The sequence below is a fragment of the Mauremys mutica genome, chromosome 14 (assembly GCF_020497125.1).
Source record: "Mauremys mutica isolate MM-2020 ecotype Southern chromosome 14, ASM2049712v1, whole genome shotgun sequence".
Lineage (NCBI taxonomy): Eukaryota > Metazoa > Chordata > Testudines > Geoemydidae > Mauremys > Mauremys mutica.
Genome location: NC_059085.1, coordinates 2,436,410 through 2,461,208, shown reverse-complemented (window position 1 = coordinate 2,461,208; position 24,799 = coordinate 2,436,410). Strand labels below are relative to the sequence as shown.

The following is a 24,799-nucleotide window of genomic DNA, read 5'->3' as shown; positions in this document are numbered from 1 at the left end:
TAGTGTAGACCAGGCCTTAGTGTGGCCGCGTGCACTCAATTTTATACAATCTGTTTTACTAAACCAGTTTATGTAAAATCGGAATAATCCTGTAGTGTAGACATACCCTGAGATATGGTTCAAATCCAACTTTATTAATGATGTATGCAAGGGATGCTGCATCCATGCTGATGACTCGGGGAAATTCTCAGGCTGAGTCTGGCATGTTGCTGCCTCTCTCACCAAGGAACTACTTTTCCTTCCCAATTCATAAAGGTCCCATCGTGTGCCTCTGAGAGTGTGAACAGCACCTGCAGTATACCACTTACGCTCTGATCCACAGTCTGGGGTGCCTGCAAAATTCAAACCATGTTAAAGGAGAAGATAAAACTGCACTTGTCTCTAGAGGGAGTAAGAGTCATGGGATGGTAGCTGCTCATGCCAAGTTAGAGACAGTGCTGCTGCTGCTGTCTACACAGGACCATGCTTTCTCCCACCAACTCAGCTCTTACAGACGGGCTTAGGAGCAGGTGGAGGCATGTTTCCATTAAGGCTGCTGAAGTAACTTGCTCTGATGCCTCTGCTGCAGGAAAAGGGACTAAAATCACCATTGCAGTGTATTGGCTCTGCAGAACGAGCTGAGCACAAGCCAATCCAACTCCCATTTAAAACAATCTTGCCAGTGAATTGAATGGCAGTTGCCTGAAATTCACCTTCTATAATGTGACCATTTAACTGACTAAACCGTTTCTAACATGGCTGCTTTTCCTGATCTGGCTTTTCTTATGTGTGATATAGCATGGATCAGATTAAATACCTACCACGCCCCTAATTTCTGTGGTCATCTGCAAAATTTATCAGTTATGAGTTTGTTTTCCTCTGCATGACTAATAAAAGAGTTAAATAGTGCAGGGCCAAGACCACATCTCCGGGGCGGAGGATCTCATTAGAAGCACGCCCATTTGATGATGATTCCCCATTTACAGTTAGATTTTGAGACCTGTCATTTTAACTAGCTTTTAATCCATGCAATGTGTGCCACATTAATTTATCTCATTCTAGTTTTTTAATTAAAATCTTGTGCACTACCAAGTCAAATGCCCTACTGAAGTCTAAGTATATTACATCAACCCTATTACCTTTATCAACCTAACTCGTAATCCAGGGCTGGCTCCAGGCACCAGCTTATCAAGCAGGTGCTTGGGGCGGCCACTCCGGAGAGGGGCGGCAGGTCCTGGTATTCGGCGGTCCCTCTACTCAGCACTGGTGAGGCCTCATTTGGAGTACTGTGTCCAGTTCTGGGCCCCACACTACAAGAAGGATGTGGATAAATTGGAGAGAGTCCAGTGGAGGGCAACAAAAATGATTAGGGGGCTGGAGCACATGACTTATGAGGAGAGGCTGAGTGAACTGGGATTGTTTAGTCTGCAGAAGAGAAGAATGAGGGGGGATTTGATAGCTGCTTTCAACTACCTGAAAGGGGGTTCCAAAGAGGATGGATCTAGACTGTTCTCAGTGGTAGAAGATGACAGAACAAGGAGTAATGGTCTCAAGTTGCAGAGGGGGAGGTTTAGGTTGGATATTAGGAAAAACTTTTTCACTAGTAGGGTGGTGAAGAACTGGAATGGGTTACCTAGGGAGGTAGTGGAATCTCCTTCCTTAGAGGTTTTTAAGGTCAGGCTTGACAAAGTCCTGGCTGGGATGATTTAGTTGGGTTTGGTCCTGCTTTGAGCAGGGGGTTGGACTAGATGACCTCCTGAGGTCCCTTCCAACCCTGAGATTCTATGATTCACTAAACAAGCAAACCAACACGAGCTGCTGAATTGGCTGAATTCTGCATCTGATGGCATGACCCTACCACCCTACCATGAGCTGATTACTCACAACTCGAAATGTTAGAGCAAAATATCTAGTTTCCTCCCAGCCCACCCCTCAGTAATAACTTCCTAATAACACGAGTCTTACAACATGAAAAACGAAGAAGGCTCACGGCAGGGGAATGCTCCAGAGAGTAATTTAACTTCACACATAAATAAAAAGATATTCTCTGTGTAGTGAAGACTCAGGAAGAGCTCACTTGGGTTTCCCTAGCAAAATGTTGAACTTCTATTGAGGAAAGGAAAGAAGATCCCAAAGAGTTGAGAGAGCAGAGCAGCCATTCTCATCCCACCGTCTTGGAAATCAGCAATCTCCGGCCTAGGAGCTCTCACACTGCTCTTCTGCACAGTTCTGTCTCTGGAGTTAGGCTACGTCTACACTGCAACTGTAGTGCTGGGAGGCATACCTGTGCTAGCTTTAATCATGCTAGTGTGGGTAACAATAGCAGTTCTAGTGTCAACATGTCTTCACTACAGTTTTTACCCATGCTACCTAGATTAAAATTGATGTGAGCATGGCTACACATGCTGCAACCACACCTCAATTTGCTTTAGAGACATACCTACCTTCTCATTTATTTTCATGGAAGCAGCAGGCTTGTGTTTCCAGGGACTGCCCTAATTTTATGCTTAAGCTGACAGCATTTCTAGTTGATTTTTGTATGTCCTATGATGAGAATGCTTAAAAGATCAAGAAAAGCAGTAGCAACCTTGTTAGTCTAGGCCAGGGGTACTCAACCTTTTTCTTTCTGACTCCCCCCACCCCCCTAACATGCTATAAAAACTCCACGGACCACCTGTGCCACAACAACTGTTTTCTGCATATAAGAGCCAGGGCCAGCGTTAGGGGGTAGTAAGCAAGGCAAATTACCTGGGGCCCCAAATCACAAGGGCCCCCATGAAGGTAAGTGACTTTGGGTTCTGCTTTGGCCCCAGGTGGCAGGGCTCAGGGTCCTGCACTGGTCCTGCTTGGCAGACCCCCGAAACCTGCTCACTGCCCCCCAGGGGCGCCCCAGACCCCTGGTTGAGAACCACGGGTCTGGGCTACTCATGATCTCTGTGAAACAGGTTTGTGGTCTCAGGCTATTATCTAATAGACAAGAGGCTAAATGCTCAGCTAGTGCAAGTCACTGTAGCTCAGCTGATTTCAGCGGCACTACATCAGTTTACACTAGCAGAGTATCTGGCCACAGATATTCACATCCCCAAAGCCCACAGTCCTAACCAGTATTTGGTTGGCAGCCTCAGGAGAGAGGGGCCAAAGGCAGATGGGAGCGAGGGCTGAGGTATCCTCTCACCTCTAGAGGTGGCATCAGCAGCTCCAGCATGGAGCATGTTTGCCATGGAGGGACGCAAGAGGGGAGGTAAGGCCAGCGCAGCAGTGCTTTGTGGCTGCTGCAAATGCTCTGCTCTGTTTGTAGGCAGAACTTCAGTCCTCAGGACAGCCAGTGAGGCTCCCGTCTCAACCCCTAACTCTAACAGGATCCAGGCCATTCACCTCATCGCTAGTTGCATCTGTTTTCACCCAGCCAGGGCAGAGGGCGGCAAACAGAATCCCATCTTCTTTGTAATCCAAGGACTGGCACCTGATGAGCATGTTCAGAGCAGCCTGCAGGCGACACACCATGAGCAGAGACAGCAGCATGTGAGGAAAGGGGAATGAACCCAGATCCCACAGCACTGACAGATGGGGCAGTGGGAGGGAGAACGCACGGTTCTGCTGAGGCAATGCCCAGCATCCTTGGCCCCCTAGAATTCCCAGCTGAGACCAGGCTCCATTCTGCTCACATTACCATGGATGGTGAGCACTCATGGTCAGAAATTAGCAATGCAGCTGGCCTGTGGAGATCAGATGGGGCATGATTGCAGGTCAGGGAGTGGTTTGCCGGCAGTTTGGGGGCTTTTGGTGCATGAGCTGGTGGTGCTCAGACAGAGGATGTGGGTAAGGTATAGGAGCAGCGGAGCCATAGATCAGCATGGCAATGGGGACTAAGGGAGGCCTCTCTCCAACCAAGCTGATAACATAAGAACATAAGAACATAAGAAAGGCCGTACCGGGTCAGACAAAAGGTCCATCTAGCCCAGTATCTGTCTACCGACAGTGGCCAATGCCAGGTGCCCCTGAGGGAGTGAACCTAACAGGCAATGATCAAGTGATCTCTCTCCTGCCATCCATCTCCATCCTCTGACAAACAGAGGCTAGGGACACCATTCTTACCCATCCTGGCTAATAGCCATTTATGGACTTAGCCACCATGAATTTATCCAGTCCCCTTTTAAACATTGTTATAGTCCTAGCCTTCACAACCTCCTCAGGTAAGGAGTTCCACAAGTTGACTGTGCGCTGCGTGAAGAAGAACTTCCTTTTATTTGTTTTAAACCTGCTGCCTATTAATTTCATTTGGTGACCCCTAGTTCTTGTATTATGGGAATAAGTAAATAACTTTTCCTTATCCACTTTCTCCACATCACTCATGATTTTATATACCTCTATCATGTCCCCCCTTAGTCTTCTCTTTTCCAAGCTGAAGAGTCCTAGCCTCTTTAATCTTTCCTCATATGGGACCCTCTCTAAACCCCTAATCATTTTAGTTGCTCTTTTCTGAACCGTTTCTAGTGCTAGAATATCTTTTTTGAGGTGAGGAGACCACATCTGTACACAGTATTCGAGATGTGGGCGTACCATGGATTTATATAAGGGCAATAATATAGTCTCAGTCTTATTCTCTATCCCCTTTTTAATGATTCCTAACATCCTGTTTGCTTTTTTGACCGCCTCTGCACACTGCGTGGACATCTTCAGAGAACTATCCACGATAACTCCAAGATCTTTTTCCTGACTCGTTGTAGCTAAATTAGCCCCCATCATGTTGTATGTATAGTTGGGGTTATTTTTTCCAATGTGCATTACTTTACATTTATCCACATTAAATTTCATTTGCCATTTTGTTGCCCAATCACTTAGTTTTGTGAGATCTTTTTGAAGTTCTTCACAATCTGCTTTGGTCTTAACTATCTTGAATAGTTTAGTATCATCTGCAAACTTTGCCACCTCACTGTTTACCCCTTTCTCCAGATCATTTATGAATAAATTGAATAGGATTGGTCCTAGGACTGACCCTTGGGGAACACCACTAGTTACCCCTCTCCATTCTGAGGCAGCTGTTTCACGTGCGGGGGTGGTGGGGGAAGGTGGCACGCTCCGGGTAGGAGGCTGGGTTGGGGATTTGGGGAAGGGGTCCAATGGGGCAGGGAGGGTGGAGTTGGGGTGGGGACTGTGGGTAAGGGGCTGGAATGGGGGCAGGGAAGGGGCGGAGTTGGGGGGGGGGGCCCATGGAATGTCCTCTTTTTTCAATGTTCAGATATGGTAACCCTACACTAGAGGACAGTTCAGTTGACTGACCTCTCTCATCTAGACAAGGCCGCAGGTTTGGGGGTGCTGTTTTTTGCTGTGGACTAACATAAACCTCACAGATCTGCTGAAGGGGGCAGGGGTGAAGGAAGGTGGTTTTATGCCACATTTGTACCCTCCCAGTCCAGGGCTGAACCAGCTCATGCAGCAACATAGGCAACCAGCAGGCCCCCCACACTGCCCGATGGATGACAGTGCTGCAGCTCACTCCTTCTCCCCCAGCTTACCTCTGGCTCCTCCACACACTCCCAGCATGCACTCTGCACCTGGCCTAGGGGGCAGGGAAGGGCGTGTAGGGCCTCCTGGGCCTGTCTTCCACAATGCTTGCCAGCTGCATGTTCCCCTCCACCCCGAAACCCCGGGCCCTGTTAAATCCAGGAATCTTGCCTGTCGCAAAAGGAGGTCAGATTTGGGCTGACCCCACTTTTACCCAACTCTATGTTGGGCCTTATTCTCCATTGCCCTGCGCCTTGTGCAGAGTGGGTGCAAGGTGCTGCCATTCTGCTCTGGTGACTCCCCACGCCCCAGAGACATTCTGTCCTTTGCCAATCCCAGTGCCTCCAGACCCTGCTGCTCGGACGCAGCTCCCCCACCCCCTGTTCTTATGCAACTCTGGCTCCCATGGCCAGGATTCTGTAGCCTTAATCACTGTTTGATTAACTCACCCCCATTAAAGTCCAAAATACTGACTCATTCCACATCAGTCCCCAAGGACATATCTGTTTATTGTGATATACTACAGCAGCCGGGCAAACTGGGATCGGGTACCACCAGCTGCCCAACCCTGTAGGGAGGTGCTCTAAGGAGCCTGTGCAAATTTGGTGTTTAGGTTGGAGCTCCCAGACATCCCAGATTTATATAAGGGCAATAATATAGTCTCAGTCTTATTCTCTATCCCCTTTTTAATGATTCCTAACATCCTGTTTGCTTTTTTGACCGCCTCTGCACACTGCGTGGACATCTTCAGAGAACTATCCACGATAACTCCAAGATCTTTTTCCTGACTCGTTGTAGCTAAATTAGCCCCCATCATGTTGTATGTATAGTTGGGGTTATTTTTTCCAATGTGCATTACTTTACATTTATCCACATTAAATTTCATTTGCCATTTTGTTGCCCAATCACTTAGTTTTGTGAGATCTTTTTGAAGTTCTTCACAATCTGCTTTGGTCTTAACTATCATGAGTAGTTTAGTATCATCTGCAAACTTTGCCACCTCACTGTTTACCTCTTTCTCCAGATCATTTATGAATAAATTGAATAGGATTGGTCCGAGGACTGACCCTTGGGGAACACCACTAGTTGCCCCTCTCCATTCTGAGAATTTACCATTAATTCCTACCCTTTGTTCCCTGTCCTTTAACCACTTCTCAATCCATGAAAGGACCTTTCCTTTTATCCCATGACAGCTTAATTTACGTAAGAGCCTTTGGTGAGGGACCTTGTCAAAGGCTTTCTGGAAATCTAAGTACACTATGTCCACCGGATCCCCCTTGTCCACATGTTTGTTGACCCCTTCAAAGAACTCTAATAGATTAGTAAGACACGATTTCCCTTTACAGAAACCATGTTGACTATTGCTCAAGAGTTTATGTTTTTCTATGTGTCTGACAATTTTATTCTTTACTATTGTTTCAACTAATTTGCCCGGTACCGACGTTAGACTTACTTATCCCATGACAGCTTAATTTACGTAAGAGCCTTTGGTGAGGGACCTTGTCAAAGGCTTTCTGGAAATCTAAGTACACTATGTCCACCGGATCCCCCTTGTCCACATGTTTTCTATGTGTCTGACAATTTTATTCTTTACTATTGTTTCAACTAATTTGCCCGGTACCGACGTTAGACTTACCGGTCTGTAATTGCCGGGATCACCCCTAGAGCCCTTTTTAAATATTGGCGTTACATTAGCTAACTTCCAGTCATTGGGTACTGAAGCCGATTTAAAGGACAGGTTACAAACCTTAGTTAATAGTTCCGCAACTTCACATTTGAGTTCTTTCAGAACTCTTGGGTGAATGCCATCTGGTCCCGGTGACTTGTTAATGTTGAGTTTATCAATTAATTCCAAAACCTCCTCTAGTGATACTTCAATCTGTGACAGTTCCTCAGATTTGTCACCTACAAAAGCCAGCTCAGGTTTGGGAATCTCCCTAACATCCTCAGCCGTGAAGACTGAAGCAAAGAATCCATTTAGTTTCTCCGCAATGACTTTATCATCTTTAAGCGCTCCTTTTGTATCATCGTCAAGGGGCCCCACTGGTTGTTTAGCAGGCTTCCTGCTTCTGATGTACTTAAAAAACATTTTGTTATTACCTTTGGAGTTTTTGGCTAGCCGTTCTTCAAACTCCTCTTTGGCTTTTCTTATTACACTCTTGCATTTAAGTTGGCAGTGTTTGTGCTCCTTTCTATTTGCCTCACTAGGATTTGACTTCCACTTTTTAAAGGAAGTCTTTTTATCTCTCACTGCTTCTTTTACATGGTTGTTAAGCCACGGTGGCTCTTTTTTAGTTCTTTTACTGTTTTTCTTAATTTGGGGTATACATTGAAGTTGGGCCTCTATTATGGTGTCTTTAAAAAGGGCCCACGCAACTTGCAGGGATTTCACTTTAGTCACTGTACCTTTTAACTTTTGTCTAACTAACCCCCTCATTTTTGTATAGTTCCCCCTTTTGAAATTAAAGGCCACAGTGTTGGGCAGTTGAGATGTTCTTCCCACCACAGGGATGTTGAATGCTATTGTATTATGGTCACTATTTCCAAGCGGTCCTGCTATAGTTACCTCTTGGACCAGCTCCTGCGCTCCACTCAGGATTAAATCTAGAGTTGCCTCTCCCCTTGTGGGTTCCCGTACCAGCTGCTCCATGAAGCAGTCATTTAAAGTATCAAGAAATTTTATCTCTGCATTTCGTCCTGAAGTGAAATGTTCCCAGTCAATATGGGGATAATTGAAATCCCCCACTATTATTGGGTTCTTAATTTTGATAGCCTAATTTCCCTTAGCATTTCATCATCACTATTACTGTCCTGGTCAGGTGGTCGATAATAGATCCCTACTGTTATATTTTTACTAGAGCATGAAATTTCTATCCATAGAGACTTTATGGAACCTGTGGATTCGCTTAAGATTTTTACTTCATTTGAATCTACACTTTCTTTAACATATAGTGCCACTCCTCCCCCTGCACGGCCTGTTCTGTCCTTCCGATATATTTTGTACCCCGGAATGATTGTGTCCCATTGATTGCTCTCAGTCCACCAGGTTTCTGTGATGCCTATTATATCTATATCCTCCTTTATCACAAGGCACTCTAGTTCACCCATCTTATTATTTAGACTTCTGGCATTTGTGTACAAGCACTTTAAAAACTTGTCCCTGTTTATTAGCCTGCCTTTTTCTGATGTGCCAGATTCTTTTTTATGTGACTGTTTATCATCTGATCCGGCCCTTACATTATACTTCTCATTCCTCTGCTCCTGACTATAACCTGGAGATTCTCTATCATCAGACTCTCCCCTAAGAGAAGTCTGTGTCCGATCCACACGCTCCTCTGCAGCAGTCGGCTTTCCCCCATCTCCTAGTTTAAAAACTGCTCTACAACCTTTTTAATGTTTAGTGCCAGCAATCTGGTTCCACTTTGGTTTAGGTGGAGCCCATCTCTCCTGTATAGGCTCCTCCCATCCCAGAAGTTTCCCCAGTTCCTAATGAACGTGAACCCCTCCTCTCTACACCATCGTCTCATCCACGCATTGAGACTCTGAAGTGCTGCCTGCCTACCTGGCCCTGCGCGTGGAACTGGGAGCATTTCTGAAAATGCCACCATAGAGGTCCTGGATTTCAGTCTCTTCCCTAGCAGCCTAAATTTGGCTTCCAGGACATCTCTCCTACCCTTCCCTATGTCATTGGTACCTACATGTACCACGACCACCGGCTCCTCCCCAGCACTACACATAAGTCTATCTAGATGCCTCGAGAGATCCGCAACCTTCGCACCAGGCAGGCAAGTCACCATACGGTTCTCCCGGTCATCACAGACCCAGCTATCTACATTTCTAATAATCGAATCTCCCATTACTAACACCTGCCTTTTCCTAGAAACTGGAGTTCCCTCCCCCGGAGAGGCAACCTCAGTGCGAGAGGCAACCCCAGCACCATCTGGAAGGAGGGTCCCAACTACGGGAAGGTTTCCCTCTGCTCCCATTGACTGCTCTGCTTCCCTGGGCCCTTCTTCCTCCTCAACAGCACAGGAGCTGTCTAAGCGGAGGTGGGACAATTCTACAGTGTCCCGGAAAGCCTCATCAACATACCTCTCTGCCTCTCTCAGCTCCTCCAGTTCCGCCACCCTGGCCTCCAAAGTCCGTACATGGTCTCTGAGGGCCAGGAGCTCCTTGCACCGACTGCACACATACGCCACCTGCCCACAGGGCAGGTAATCATACATGCGACAGTCAGCGCAATAAACTGGATAGCCCCCACTCTGCTGCTGGGCTTCTGCCTGCATTGTCTCCTAGATAGTGAAAGGGTGGTTTACGGAAAGTAGTTTTGGAATGTGGTTCGGTTTATAGATTTTAGTGGGGGGCCACGGGGAAGGGGTTAGGGCTGGCGAGGGGCTCCCACTCCCTTCCCACTCCCCTTCTAAACTCCCTTGCGAAACTCCCTGTTAGCAGCCCCTGTTCGCTTGTGCGCGGCTTTATAAAGCCCTGGCCTGAGTGAATGCCCCGCCCACTGATTAAGGCTCAGCCAATTACCAGAGGCTTCGAGCTTTCAAACCTGCCTCCAACTGCCAGCCAGAGCACACGGTCCCTCAAACAACCAAACAGACTGACAAACACAAGCTCAGCACACAGCAAGTAACCCCCAAACACAAACAAACACACACTACAGACAGTCACTTACCCCACAGATGCTGTATTAGCTCCTCCTTCACCTGGAGAACTCCCTTGTGAAACTCCCTGTTAGCAGCCCCTGTTCGCAAAGCTCCCTGGTCGCTTGTGCGCGGCTTTATAAAGCTTTATAACATACTAGTGGGGGATGTCCAAGCAGCAATATCAGTTTAGAATAAAGATACAGAGGATGCTGACTAGCAAGTAACCCCCAAACACAAACAAACACACATTACAGACAGTCACTTACCCCACAGATGCTGTATTAGCTCCTCCTTCACCTGGAGAACTCCCTTGCGAAACTCCCTGTTAGCAGCCCCTGTTCGCAAAGCTCCCTGGTCGCTTGTGCGCGGCTTTATAAAGCTTTATAACATACTAGTGGGGGATGTCCAAGCAGCAATATCAGTTTAGAATAAAGATACAGAGGATGCTGACTAGCTTTTGCCCCTAAGGGCCAGCTTGACAGCTGAACATACCCAGAGTGCAGGAACCTCTACCCATGACCCCTATGATGAGGGTGGCACAGGAGCTGGCTATGCCAGTTCTCCTTCAGCAGGGGATTCCCACTTGAAAAGATCTCCCAGCTTTCTGGCCCCTTTGCACCACCAATGCATCACAAAGGGGCTGTATCACAGGAGGAAATCTGACCCTCCAGGCTTTCATTCAGTCTCTGTGAGGCGCAGTCCACAATGGCCCCCCGTACCTTGCTGCAGCGGTAGGCAATCACTCGTAGAAAGAACATTTAATGCACTTTCTCAAGTGACCCCTAATGCACTGGAAATGTTAATGACAGCCGCCTTGCTGCAGCTCATCCCTTTCTGGTTGCTTCCCTGGGCAGCCTTCTTCAGCAAGAGCAGGAACGCCTGGGGAGAGCAAACAGTGACCATTCAAAGAAACAGAACCATGCTGGGGTGAGCAATCTCTAGTGAGCATTGTACATGAAAGGAAAACCAGAGCTCAGTGTAATACAAGTTACGTGTTACTGATGTAGGCTGTAGTGGTGGGTAGCAGGGACAATCCAGCTTGCCTTGTGAGTTGAAAGGTGATCTAGCCATTTCAGCAAACCATTATCATCAGCCCTTTCCTAGCAAAACAGTTCCATTGAACTCTGGGTATAACATCAGGGATACTTTGCACTTCTCATCTGAGAATCTCAAAGTGCTTTCAAAGGTAGGGGAGGACTATTGTCCCCATGTGATGGATGGGAAAGCTGGGCACAGAGAAGGGATGGGCCTTGCCCAGGAGCTCAGAATGAGCTGACAGCAGTTTCATGAATAGGAGCCATATCTCTTGACTCCCAGCATGTGACATTAATCACTGGACCGTAGATTTTAAACTTAACATTCCTATGGTAACTTATTTGGAAATGCTCAGAACTTCTTTCAATAACAGTAAAGATCAGCATCATTGGCCTCATTTTATAGATAGGGAAACTGAGGCACTGAGCGGTGATGTGACTTGTGTAAGGCCAGCCCACAGGCCATTGGCACAGCCAGGAATAGAACCTAGCACTTCCAAGCCCCATTCCACTGCTCTAGTCACTACTGCCTTTCCCAGTAATGCTGCCTTACCTTACAGGGCTGTGTGAGGGTGACTCTATTAGAGTGTGAGCTGCTCTGATGATACTATAGTGATGGGGCCAGATAAGTGCCATAGAATGGGAAAATCCTAGCTGTGTTTTTGTGTATTTCTGCTAGATTTCTGGTGTACAGAAAATCCCACAAAAATCAAAAACTTTTTCCAGTTTTATGTCTGTGTAACTCCAGGATCTTAGCACCCAATGCTAGGTGAATGCTTACCTGAGTCACTAACATGAGCCCAATCAAGTTTGTGTTATACACCACTAGCACGTCTTCAGGATTTGCAGAGTCCACCATATGGGTCTCGGTCATGCCTGCATTGTTGATTAGCAGATTCAGCCCAGAGCTTTTCAAATGGTCCCCAACTTTCTTTGCAGCTGCCTTGACACTTGTTGGATCAGTAACTTCTAAAAACAAGATAACATGGTGCTTCAGCAAGATGGGATGGATGGTCATGTGGTCAGCTGGGCCTCAGGAGAGCTGGGTTCTGTTCTTGACTCTGCCACAGCTTGTGTGATCTTATGTAAGTCTCTTAACTGCTGTGGGCCTCAGTTCCCATCTATGAAATGGAGAGGTTAATTCTTAACATAGGTCTTTCACCCTTAAAGTCCACATGGTGCCCTCAGGGAGCTGTGACTGTATTCTGAACTCAAGCTGTAACAGAACCAACACCCAGCACTCGGAAGGGGGACATGGACTCTCCTTACATGACAGTGACACTTCCGTGGGTCTCTGGGGCTGTGAGATGGATGGATGAAGGGTGGCAGGTTGTCACAATCTGCAGTACTTCCAACTTGCACAATTTTTTCACAAGTGAAGGGATTTCAGAGGGTGCTGGAGCTTGTCTGTTGGTGATGCGAGAAGCTCCGTTGCCCTCTCGAAGCTCAGCCCTGCTGGAAACCAGCAGAATCTCTCCCCTCTGCTTGCTATTCTCACAGGAGGGAAGGGAGGGAAAAGCAGAGAGCCCAACAGCTCAGCACAACTTTCTTCCCTTCTCGCCCCGCTCCTGTGAGTAACAGGGTCAGGATGGTGCATCGGTTCCCCTGTCCCTCCTGTGAGCAATGGCACCAGGATGGTGCATCATAAGAGCATAAGAATGGCCCTACTGGGTCAGACCAAAGGTCCATCTAGCCCAGTATCCTGTCTTCCGACAGTGGCCAGTGCCAGGTGCCCCAGAGGGAATGAACAGAACAGGGAATCGTCAAGTGATCCATCCCCTGCCGCCCATTCCCAGCTTCTGGCAAACAGAAGCTGGGGACACCATTCCTGCCCATCCTGGCTAATAGCCATTGATGGACCTATTCTCCATGAATTTAACTAGTTCTTTTTTGAACCCTGTTATGGTCTTGGCCTTCACATTCTCTGGCAAGGGGTTCAACAGGTTGACTATGCATTGTGTGAAGAAATACTTCCCTTTATTTGTTTTAAACCTGCTGCCTATTAATTTCATTTGGTGACCCCTAGTTCTTGTGTTATGAGCAGGGGTGGCTCTAGACACGAGCAAAGCAAGCAGCTGCTTGGGGCAGCTCATTTGCAGAGGCAGCAGCTGGCAGGGATCCAGCCTGGGAGCTGGGAACCAACAGGGGGCCCTGGGAGCTGTAGTTCCTTGGTTAGCTCCCTGCCTATAGAGCCAGCCCTGGAGCAGGGAAAGAACTACATTTCCCAGCATTCCCTTGGCCATTCTCAACAGGAAAGGGAGGGGGAGGAAGTATGGTAGCTGAAACCTCATGCTGCAGCTTGCTGTGAATGGAGAGCTCACTGCTAGAGTGGGGTGGCACTGTGAATGGGGAACAAGTGTGCCCAAGGAGTAGATGGCTTTGGCCCAGATATCCCCTTCAGAAGACATCCCCAGACTGGATTAGGGATATTGATGTGACCTCACCTTGCAGCCCCCAAAGAAGGAATTGGGTGGACTAAATGGACAGTGCTCCTCTCTATCTGAAGCCTAGCAAGGGAGGTACATGGATCCCACTAGAATTTAAAATGAAAAGTAAGGGACGGGAGGCTCTGGACCTGGGCAGCTTTAGATACAGTACCAGGCACGTAGGAGGATTTCCACTTCTGAGCCATGGAAGCAGAAATTGATTTTTCCTTTCCAGATTTAGCTAATATTCAGAAAGGGAATCTAGCACCTGCCTTCCAGATTTGATCACCTCAAAATTCAGGAGTGCTCAAGCTCAATTTGGGCAGCTGTTACTTCATTTCTCCCAAATCAAATATACTGATCCCCTGTAATTTGCTCTAGAAAACGTAGGATAAAATTGAGCAAGAAATGCTTCCCAGTGATTTTTAGAACTGGAATTGCTATTTTCAACATCATTGCCTTTTTTTTTTTTTAGTTTTATTTGTTTAAAAGGAAGACAGTGATATTGCATTGGCAAATTCCCCATAGAAACAAAGAGTGGAACAAAAGAATAATAAAGGCACCTCAACTTTTCCTCATTTATGGAGGACAGTCTTATAATATGCATCCAGATATCACACAAGCTGAAAATTGTTCCACTTTACTGCAGTTCTGTAACCCTATGGGAACCAATCCTGTCTGTGTTCTGTGCACATCCAAAATTCCTGCTGAATGACCCGCCCTGGGAGCAGGTTACCAGTGACCCAGGGCTGGGCCAGCAGGGGGGTCCGGGTCACGGGTGAAGGCCCAGGGCTGGGGCGGTAGGGGGTGCGGGTGTGGGGGGGACAGCCCAGGGCTGGGGGTGCGGGTGGGGGGAGGCCCAGAGCTGGAACATTTCAAAACCAGTGGGAGAACACTTCAACCTCTCTAACCACTCAGTGACAGACTTGAAGGTGGCAATTTTGCTACAAAAAAACTTCAAAAACAGACTCCAAAGAGAGACTGCTGAACTCGAATTAATATGCAAATTGGATACAATTAACTTATGTTTAAACAGAGACTGGGAATGGTTGGGTCATTACACTAATTGAATCTATTTCCCTATGTTAAGTTCTCCTCACACCTTCTATGGGTCATCTCAATTATCACTTCAAAGTTTTTTTTTCTCCTGCTGATGATAGCGCATCTCAATTGATTGGACTCTTCCAGTTGGTATGCATACTTCCACCTTTTCATGTTCTCTGTATGTATAAATATCTCCTGTCTGTGTGTTCCAGTCTATGAATCCAAAGAAGTGAGCTGTAGCCCACGAAAGCTTATGCTGAAATGAATTTGTTAATCTCTAAGGTGCCACAGGTACTCCTGTATTTCTCATGTGATTAAGTTAAGAGCAACAGCATCCTAGAACTCTTGCAAAGTCTGTGTGAGTTCTATGCTACACCTACCATGTGTCTGCTGGGAGAGATACTCACACCCTTGGAGGGATTCTGGGAGATCGTGTGGTTAATCTACAGGGTATCTGGGGAGATCAGCATTGCTCCTGGGTGCCCAAGGCAGATGGGCTGAGGGGCTCCATTCTCATGAAGGGGTAGCAGACGGAGTGGGAGCCCAGGAGCAGTGACAGAAAGGTTAAGGGAGGAACCAGAGCTGCACCTGCTGAGACCCAGAGAAGCTTAAACCACCTGGGGATCGAGAAGCTGGGTTCCCCCATAGCAATCTGGTGAGTGGGACTCCAGCCAGATCTGACACACAGGTGCTGTGCTGAAGCCTGTAATCTGGGGTCTTTACAAGCGTCACTGGATTCAGGAAAACCTTGCTGAAGTGGAGAACAGGTAACTAAAGGTCATTGTGCCCTTGTTGATAATTGATAAGGCAAATAAAGCAAAACTCTTTCAGGAATTGACCCTGAACACAGCCCCAACAGTCCGCTCCTGGCCTGAGACAACCCCAAAGCCCAAACTTCATGTCTGCACGTTTTTACACTGACAAAAGATGTTTTATAAAGGAATTTGGGATCTGAGCCATTTCTGATGGGCCGCTCTCAATGCTGACCTGCAGTAGTTCAATAGTTCAAAATAGTCATTTTGCTGGAATGAGAGTTGCACATTATTTCCAGATGAAGAAAGGAGCATGGAAACTGGAGAAAGACCTTGAATTTCAAAGCAAATAATAGGAACCAGAAGTAGAAAAGATCAGATTTCCAAGAGATTGTTTATAGTGGGAGATTATGCAAAAATGACATACCCAGCGGCACCAGCACAAGGTTTGGATGTTTTGCAGCAAGATTCTTAATTTCCTGGAAATAGAAACATTTAAAAAAACTGTTAGAAATATAAGGCTAAAGGCTGGGTTGCTGAGGAGCTTATGCGGCATTTGCAGCTGTAATGATCAAACTGGTATAAATATGATAAAAAAAATTGAATTAATTCTGGAAGTAACGCTGAAAAGCATTGAGGAGGCCTGATGCAGTAACAAGACAATGAGCACTCTATATTCATGCTGGCTTTTATTGTGTTCCCAGCCTCTATCTACTTCTCTGGCCCCATCACCATCATGTCTGAGCACTTCACAATCTGTCATGTATTTATCCTCACAACACACCTGTGAGGTTTGGAAGTTGTCAAGGCCGATTCCCCACTCTGGCACTTCGAGTGCAGAAGGTGGGGGCACGCAAGGAGTTTAAAAAATAGTACCAACCACACCAGGCTTGTATTAAACTCCCAAAGTTACAGCTTTTCTCTGACCTTGGCTTGGTAAATGCTGCCACCACCCAAATGCAAAAACCCCTTTGAGAGCCCAGGAAGGCGCACTTGGGAATTCCTTCCTGTGGGGTGCCCTCAAGCCCTTTCACCCCCCTCCAGGGAAGAGCTGAGAAAGAAAACAAAGGAAATCAGCTGTTGCCACTAGCTAATTAAACATGTGCACAAACCTCTTAGGACAAAAAAATCCAATCCTGTTCTTTAAAAAGGTAAAGTTTATTAGAAAGAAAATACATCTGGAATTTAGGCTTTTTGCTAGATTTAAAAGAAAACAATTACAAGGATTAAGCATCAAGATAGCTCTCTTGAGGTCCAGTTTAAAGGTTACAAGCATAACAAAAGCACCTGGGGTTAGCACAGAGGCGTCCACAAGCCATAAAGAAATAAAAAGGAGAGAAACCTAATCGCGTCTTCCTAAACATTCCCTGATCTACTTACATATCTGGGGTTTCAAATGAGTAGTTTTTAGGTATGATCTGATGATTTTTCATACCTGGTCCAAAGCTTTTTACAGCATCGCTGCTCTGTCCCCCCTCTCCGGAGAACCACAACAGGCAGACAATGGGGACATTTTTTCCCCTTTTAAAAAAAGTTTTAGCCTTCCCATTGGCTTTTTTGGTCCGGTGTCCACTTCCTTCCTTTTACTCAGGCAGGGAGACTTTTTAACCTTTTACAGGTAAAGCAAGTAGAGAACAACTACTAAGAGAGGACTTATAGCTAACTGGCTGGCTGGGTGTCCATAAAAGGGAGCTACCCTCCCACCCCTTTCATTTATCACAGAAGTGCTAGTACCTCCACTACACAGAGAGGGAACTGAGGTGCAGAGAGACTCAGGGTATGTCTATACTGGAGCTGGAGGTGCACTTTGCAGCTTGAGTAGACCAAGCCACGCTAGCTCTGATTGAGCTACTGCACTAAAAGTAGCCATGTAGCCATGGGACAGGCTAGCTGCACTCCTGTGCAGTCCTGTCTGAAATCCTAGGCATGTATCGGGTCAGCTAGCCCCTCCTGCTGCTGGCTCTATGGTGGCTATACTTCTATTTTTAGTATGCTTGCTTGATCACAGCTGGCGTGGGTCCGTCTACCCATGCTGGAAATTACCCCGCCACCTCCAGCATAGCATAGCCTGAGTGACTGACCTAAGGTCACAAAGGAAGTCTGGTAGAGCAGGGCCTTCCAGACCCCTGCTTCCCCTCCACACTGCTCGCACTGTATATTATAAGGCTACTGTGACATATCCTGAGCGACACTGAGCTAAAACACTGCTGTACTTGCTCAGGGCCAAGCTATGGCCTTAAGGCAGAGGCCTGCATTGAGGATGGGTCAGAGCTGCCTCCCCCCTGGCAGCTCTGGGAAACATTCTGCCTCACCCAGAGTGAGCTGCCCTCTGCAGCTGGCCAGCTCTGCTATCTGATGCAGGGAAGCGGTACAAGCTTATGGTCCTGCCTTCTCCCTGCCCCTGAGCCACAAGCCCCACACAGAAGTGTGCGGAGTGCTGATGAATCCAACTCTTGTGTCAGAAGCACGAGTGAGAGGAAGGGGGAGCAGGGGCTGGCCACCCTCTAGCCCCCAGTGCTTTCCCATAGGAGTCTGGGTGAGGATTAGGCCAATTATTGGAACAGATGGTCAGGGATGCAGCATGTGATGTGAGTCCCTTGATGAGTGGGCTGGCTCAGGCCCCCAGCGTTCCATTCTCTCCCGACCAGGTACGAAGCCATTATCAGCCCCACGGCAACTACGTGTTAGGGCACGTTCAGAACAAGAACGTTTCTGTTCCTTGCATTAACTTTCGAGACCTGATCTTGCAATATTTATTCTTGCAAAGCTGCCCTTGTGATCATTGGGCAATTTGTCTGAAGCAGGAGCGTAGCCACGTGTGGCCCTGGGTAGGCTATCATCCACTCACTTAGCATCCAGGCCCACCCAAATCTCAGGGCTGGAGCCCCCTGAATCCACAGGCTGGGAAGGGAGGAGTCATCCCCAGTGAGGGGTGTGCCTGGAGGGGGTGAGTCTGGGTGGAGCTAGTGCTGGGGCTGGAGACCTGGCAGCGCGCGGTGCTGGCAGGAGAGGGACATGGATGGATGGGCGGACGGACACTGAGCCAGGATCAGGAGGGGTGGGTGGAGCTCGATCCCTGGTGGGGCCGCCCCTCAGCCCTATGGGCATGCCCTGCAGCTTGTGTGCCCTGGGCAGCCTCATCTTCTGGTGCCTGCTGAGTGGTAAGGGCCAGCTGGAGGGGGAGGCAGGCCCCCCCATCCCCTCTGCCTCCCCTTCCTCCCTGTCTCCCCTGTCATTGCCCTCTACCCCAAAAGTCAGTGCTCACTCAGTTTTCCTGTCCTAGCTATGCCACTTGTCTGAAGGAGAGACAGTCAAATAGTGGGGCTTTTTCCCCCATGAGAAATATTGACTTGCTGCCAAAAAATCAAAAATGGAAATAGTTCAATTCAGCAATGGAGCCATGGAGTGACACAACATTTGAGTGTCTCTTGCTCCCATTCTCCTCCACAGATGAGGCTCCCTGGTCAGACTGCATGGTGCAGCCTCCCCAAGACAGAGAAAGCCATTATGTGCAGCAGTACAGCTCCCCTGCCCCACTGGGGAGGGGAGCTGTACTGCTGCACATAATGGCTTTCTCTGTCTTGGGGAGGCTGCACCATGGGAGTCCCTGGTGGGTGCATCATGGGAGTCCCTGGGAAGGTGCATCATGGGAGTCCCTGACCATTGTGTATGATAGGAGATGTAGTCTGGCTGGAGAACCAATCTATAGAGGAGAATAGGGACATGAGTAAACCTGACTACGACTCCGATGAGGGACTGCAGCAGCTTATCAAAATTGAAATATTTTGGGTTTCCATCAAAATAATTTGGCTTTTGACCAAAACCCAATAACTTTTCAGTTTGGGGATTTTTTGTGTGTTCTTGGCAAAAAGTCAAAATGTTACACAGATGTGTAAATGCAGACATGTTTGGCAAAAAAAAAATCTTTTCAATCCCTCAATTTTCTGTTTAAAAAAAAATATTTTTTTTTGCGGCATCATTTTTAACCAGCCCTTGTCTAGAGTAAGGCCCACAGAAACCTGGGCTCACACCCTTCTCACCCCAGGATGAACAAAGTTTCTTTATCTGAACATTCTGGGTCAAATCCAATACCCCTTACTCAGGTGAGTAGTTCCACTGACATCAGTGGGATGACTCACATGAGTAAGGAGAGCAGGAGCAACCCACACTGAAAAAATTGTCCTTTAGGTTTGTCAGGGGACACTTGGGGTAAGGTCCTGTCTGCATCAGGGGCTGCAGCCACTGACGGACAGCCCTTAGGGTTTCCATAACTCAGGTTCCCAAAAAGAGGACACGGAGAGGGAGGGGGAACTGGAAGTGGGGTTAAGCTGTCATGGGATAAGAGGGGAGATCCTTTCATGGATTGAGAAAAGACAGGGAACAAAGGGAAGGAATGAATGGTAAATTCTCAGAATGGAGAGGGGTAACTAGTGGTGTTCTCCAAGGGTCAGTCCTAGGACGAATCCTATTCAACTTATTCATAAATGATCTGGAGAAAGGGGTAAAAAGTGAGGTGGCAAAGTTTGCAGATGATACTAAACTGCTCAAGATAGTTAAGATCAAAGCAGACTGTGAAGAACTTCAAAAAGATCTCTCAAAACTAAGTGATTGAGCAACAAAATGGCAAATGAAATTTAATGTGGATAAATGTAAAGTAATGCACATTGGGAAAAATAACCCCAACTATACATACAGTATGATGGGGGCTAATTTAGCTACAACTAATCAGAAAAGAGACCTTGGAGTCATCATGGATAGTTCTCTGAAGATAAAAAGAACAGGAGTACTTGTGGCACCTTAAAGACTAACAAATTTATTTTAGCATGAGCTTTCGTGAGCTACAGCTCACTTCTTCGGATGCATAGAATGGAACACACAGACAGGAGATATTTATACATACAGAGAACATGAAAAGGTGGAAGTATGCATAACAACAGGCAAAATCTAATCAATTGAGATGAGCTATCATCAGCAGGAGGAAAAAAAACTTTTTGAAGTGATAATTGAGACGGCCCATAGAAGGTGTGAGGAGAACTTAACATAGGGAAATAGATTCAATTAATGTAATGACCCAACCATTCCCAGTCTCTGTTTAGGCCAGAGTTAATTGTATCTAATTTGCATATCAATTCGAGTTCAGCAGTTTCTCTTTGGAGTCTGTTTTTGAAGTTTTTTTGTTGCAAAATTGCCACCTTCAAGTCTGTCACTGAGTGGTTAGAGAGGTTGAAGTGGGAGAACTAGGGGTCACCAAATGAAATTAATGGGCAGCAGGTTTAAAACAAATAAAAGGAAGTTCTTCTTCACACAGTGCATAGTCAACCTGTGGAACTCTTTGCCTGAAGAGGTTGTGAAGGCTGGGACTAGGGTTTAAAAGAGAACTAGATAAATTCATGGAGGTCCATTAATGGCTATTAGCCAGGATGGGTAAGGAATGGTGTCCCTAGCCTCTGTTTGTCAGAGGGTGGAGATGGACGGTAGGAGAGAGATCACTTGATCATTACCTGTTAGGTTCACTCCCTCTGGGGCACCTGGCATTGGCCACTGTCGGTAGACAGATACTAGGCTAGATGGACCTTTGGTCTGACCCAGTATGGCCGTTCTTATGTATCCGCAGCAGGGGTACTCACTGGAGGTGGGGGTCAATGTCACTCCCTTCACCGTGTCAGGGCAGCTGGCACAAGCCCAGGACGCAGCAACAGCCATCAATCAATGGGACCCACCCACAAGGGCTGAGAGGTGGGGCCTGGGTGGGTGGGATCTGGCAGCTGTGGATGTGAACCAATCAGCTGTGGATGCAGGGGAATGGACCATCAGGAAGCAGACCAACCAGAGCTCTTTCTGAGCTGCAGCTTGTCTGCTCTGCAAAACCCCACACATTTTCTGTTATTTGAAATCCCTGCCAGGACAGAGAAAACAGGCTTGAAAAAGAGGCTCAGTGCAGGGAAACTCAAACATATGGTAACTCTAACTGCACTAGTGCAAACCCCTAGTGTAGACAGGTAAAGCCATTATGTGCCCCAATAGAGCTGGAAACTAGGGTACACTGCACTGATGCAAATTGCAGTTTAGCTTGTCTACACTACGGCTTTACAGCAGGGCAACTACAGTGGAGGCTGGAAGCAGTACAAACAAGGCTTCAGTCAATCTGTTGGGATCATTTCTCCCTAGTTTCTCACCTCCACTCGTGCACCCTCTGGGTCCCGGCAGGCCGCAAAGATCCATTCCGGTGGGTTTGGCTTCCCCAGGAAGTGTTTAACCAGTCCCAGGCCAATTCCCTGAGTAGACCAGTCACCAGCACAGCCCCTGTCAGCCTTGCCATCTTCACCCAGTTGCTGGCTCCAGCCCTCCACCGACTCGCTAGCTCTCTTTATAAATGTTAGCTATGTGCTGAGTCACTCTGAGTGAGCAGACCTGCCTTCTCTGCACCTGCCTCCTGATGGACCATTGTGTGTCATACAACAGAAGTCATAAGTCAAATCCTAGTGAAGGGCTAGCAGAGATTTCAGAAGGAAACTAGCAGGGAGAGGTAAACTGGGGGTACCGTTTTCAGATGAACATCAAAGGTCTGTTCTGGTATCTTTGTGGTGCAGAGACACACTCTGGCCTCATTCTGTCTGTGAAGACAAGCTGCCAGTGATCTTATGAAAAGGGGATCTTGGTCAATCTGGTGGAAAATGCTGAGAAAAGGAGTTGGGGCTTGTCAGAGAGTTAAGCTTAGGCTCTAGAATGTGTGTGATGATTTTGTTTTATATGTAACCCTTTGTTTCCAGCTGGGGCAGGAGCTGGGTGGGGCATTGAGGGCAGAAGCCCAGCTGAGGAGGGGCTGTCCCTCTGGTTGCTTGAGAGGGGAGGAAAGGCCTTGAGAGAGACAGATGTACAGTCAGGCCAGGGAGGGGCTGGGGGAAAGGGCCTGAAGGAAGGCCAAGGTGGGAAGAAGTCCAAGAAGTCTGAGGGAGCAGCGCCTAGCTGCTGGGCACAGGTCTGGAACCCAGAGAAGAGCAGGGAGTCCTGGGCTCCCCTAACAGACATAGGAAAGGTGGGGCAGGAAAACTCTGATACACGGAGAGAAGGGCTACTGAGTTTGGGTCTGGGTCCTCAGGCAGAAAGCCCGGGAACGTGTCCCTCCCCACAAGAGAAGAATGACCCTGCAGAGCCTGGGTCTACCAGCCTGCTGCTCCCCCCTCCAGGAGCCCCCTGAAGAGCTTAGCAGGGATAGTGGGCGGAGGTGACACCATTTCCATCAGAGGGGGACAAACAGCTGGGCTAGCTGCTTCCTCCTCCTGGCAATAATGTGTCAACCCAATAGCTCCCTCTGCACCCCTCCCTGGCTCCCCAAAATCTGCAGGCACCTGAGCAGATTTTTTGTAAACTTTCCCTTATATTTTGACCATGTTTGTCACTTTGGTTCTATAATGTAGTATCTTTCACCTTCTAGGAATCTAAGAATGTGGCTTCCACTCATCAGCTGTTATACTGCAGCTAGGTATCTTCTCTCTGCAACTCCCTCTCCTAGAAATGCTCTACATTCCAGCTCTCCTTTTCATTTTTTTTGTGCTAAATTCTTTACTGGTGTAAATTGACTCAGCTCTATTGAGCTTTTACACCAACCAATTTCCACCAACAAGGAATTTGGCCCTCTGTCTACACAGCCTAGCTGTTCAGACTATGGGAGTATGAGTAGCAGTGCAAACCAAAGTGCTGTACTTTAACTCTTGATAAATTAGAGGACTGGGCTATAGACAACAAAATGAAATTCAGCAAAGACAAATGTAAGGTGCTACTGTTAGAGAAGAAAAACCAAACGCACAAATACAGAATGGGGTTTAACTGACATGGCAGCAACACTGCTGAGGAGGATCTGGGAGTTGTGGTGGATAACAATCACAACATGAGTCACCAATGCAATGCTGTTGCAAAAAATCAAATGCAGTTGTAGTTTGCATTAACAGAAGCATAGCATGCAAGTCATGGGAGGTGATAGAACAGCTCTGCTCAGTGCGGATTAGGCCTCAGCTACAGTACTGTGTCCAATTTTGGTCATCGTTGTAAAGAAAGAATGCAGGAAAACTGGAAAGGATCCAGAGGTGAGTGTCAGAGATGCTCAAAGGATGGAATGCAAGCCATATGAGCAAAGGCTGAAGGAACTGGGTATATTTAGTTTGGAGAAGAGGAGATTAAGGGGAGTTATGATAGCTGTCTTCAAATACTCAAAAGGCTGCCATAAAAAAGATGGAGAAAAGTTGTTCTCTCTTGCCACAGAGGGTAGGACAAGAGGCAATTGGTTCAAACTACAGCACAGCAGATTTAGATTAAGTCTCACGAAAAACTTCCTAACTGGAAGACCAGCAGGACAATGAAACAAACTGCCTAGGGAGGTTGTGGAATCTACCTCACTGGAAGTTTTCAAAAGGAGGCTGGCGAGCCATGTGTCTGGGACAGTTTCGACACAACAAATCCAGCATCTTGGCAGGGGTTAGACTAGATGACCCTTGCGGCCGCTTCTGGTTCTATGATTCTAACTAGTCCCCTGGGTGGACTCTTCACAGACTTGCTCCAATTCTTCCCTCCTCTGTTTTCTTTCCAGAGGATCCTTTCTTATCTTAAACCTCCACTGTCATCCCTCCTCTCACCTACAAAGATATCTGACCTGGAGCCAGAGAGTTTTCCTTTTCTACCCTTGCAGCTGAGTCATATCCCAGCTCAGTTCAGCTGCACCCACTTAACAAAGGCCTTTCAGAGTAAGTGCCTGACTCTAACTTTCAATGTAGGTGTCTAAGATAAACTCCTGATTGTACCAGGCCCCAGAGTTACGCAGCCCAGAGATGGTGCTAGGTCCAGGCTTGTCTGTTATCACTGAAAGGTGCCTTTGTACCATGGCTGAGCCAGGCTGTGGGCAATGGGCAGGGCAAACCGCCAGCTGCACCAGTGAGTCAGCAAATCCCATGGCGCCCTTTGCCAGCAGAAAAGTGCCACCTGCTGAAAGAATGGAGAATCTGGGGCAAAGCCCAGCCTGTTACCTCCCTGCCCTTACAACCAGCCCAGGGCATGTTCTCTGCTCCCCCCTCTGCTGATCAAGGGGACACAGCTGACTGCAGCTCTTGGAGTCACCAAATAACTGCCCATTAGCAGCACCTCCCAGGTCCCAGTCTGACATCTTGAATCTGTCCCTAGAGTCAGAGCTTCCATTCACATCTTGTGACTATCGACCTGAATGCTCAGGGGTGGGGCTCTCTCCTCAGAGTCAGGCCCCTGTGGGGGTTCACAGTCAAATGACCAGGACTTCCTGTGCATGCAGGGGACCTGTGCAAACTCCATCCCCTGAAGGAGCTCAGCTCAGACCAGTTCTTTGCACCAATGTCTGGTCATTCCCTGAGTCCACTGGGACAATGGGCCTTTCTCTGTCTACC

At 47.5% G+C, this 24,799-nt stretch overlaps 1 pseudogene; it reads right to left on the bottom strand.

Annotated features, from left to right (window-relative positions):
* Positions 1-218: 218 nt before the first annotated feature.
* On the bottom strand, positions 219-24,336 carry LOC123349502 (annotated as a pseudogene).
* Between the last annotated feature and the right edge of the window lie 463 nt (positions 24,337-24,799).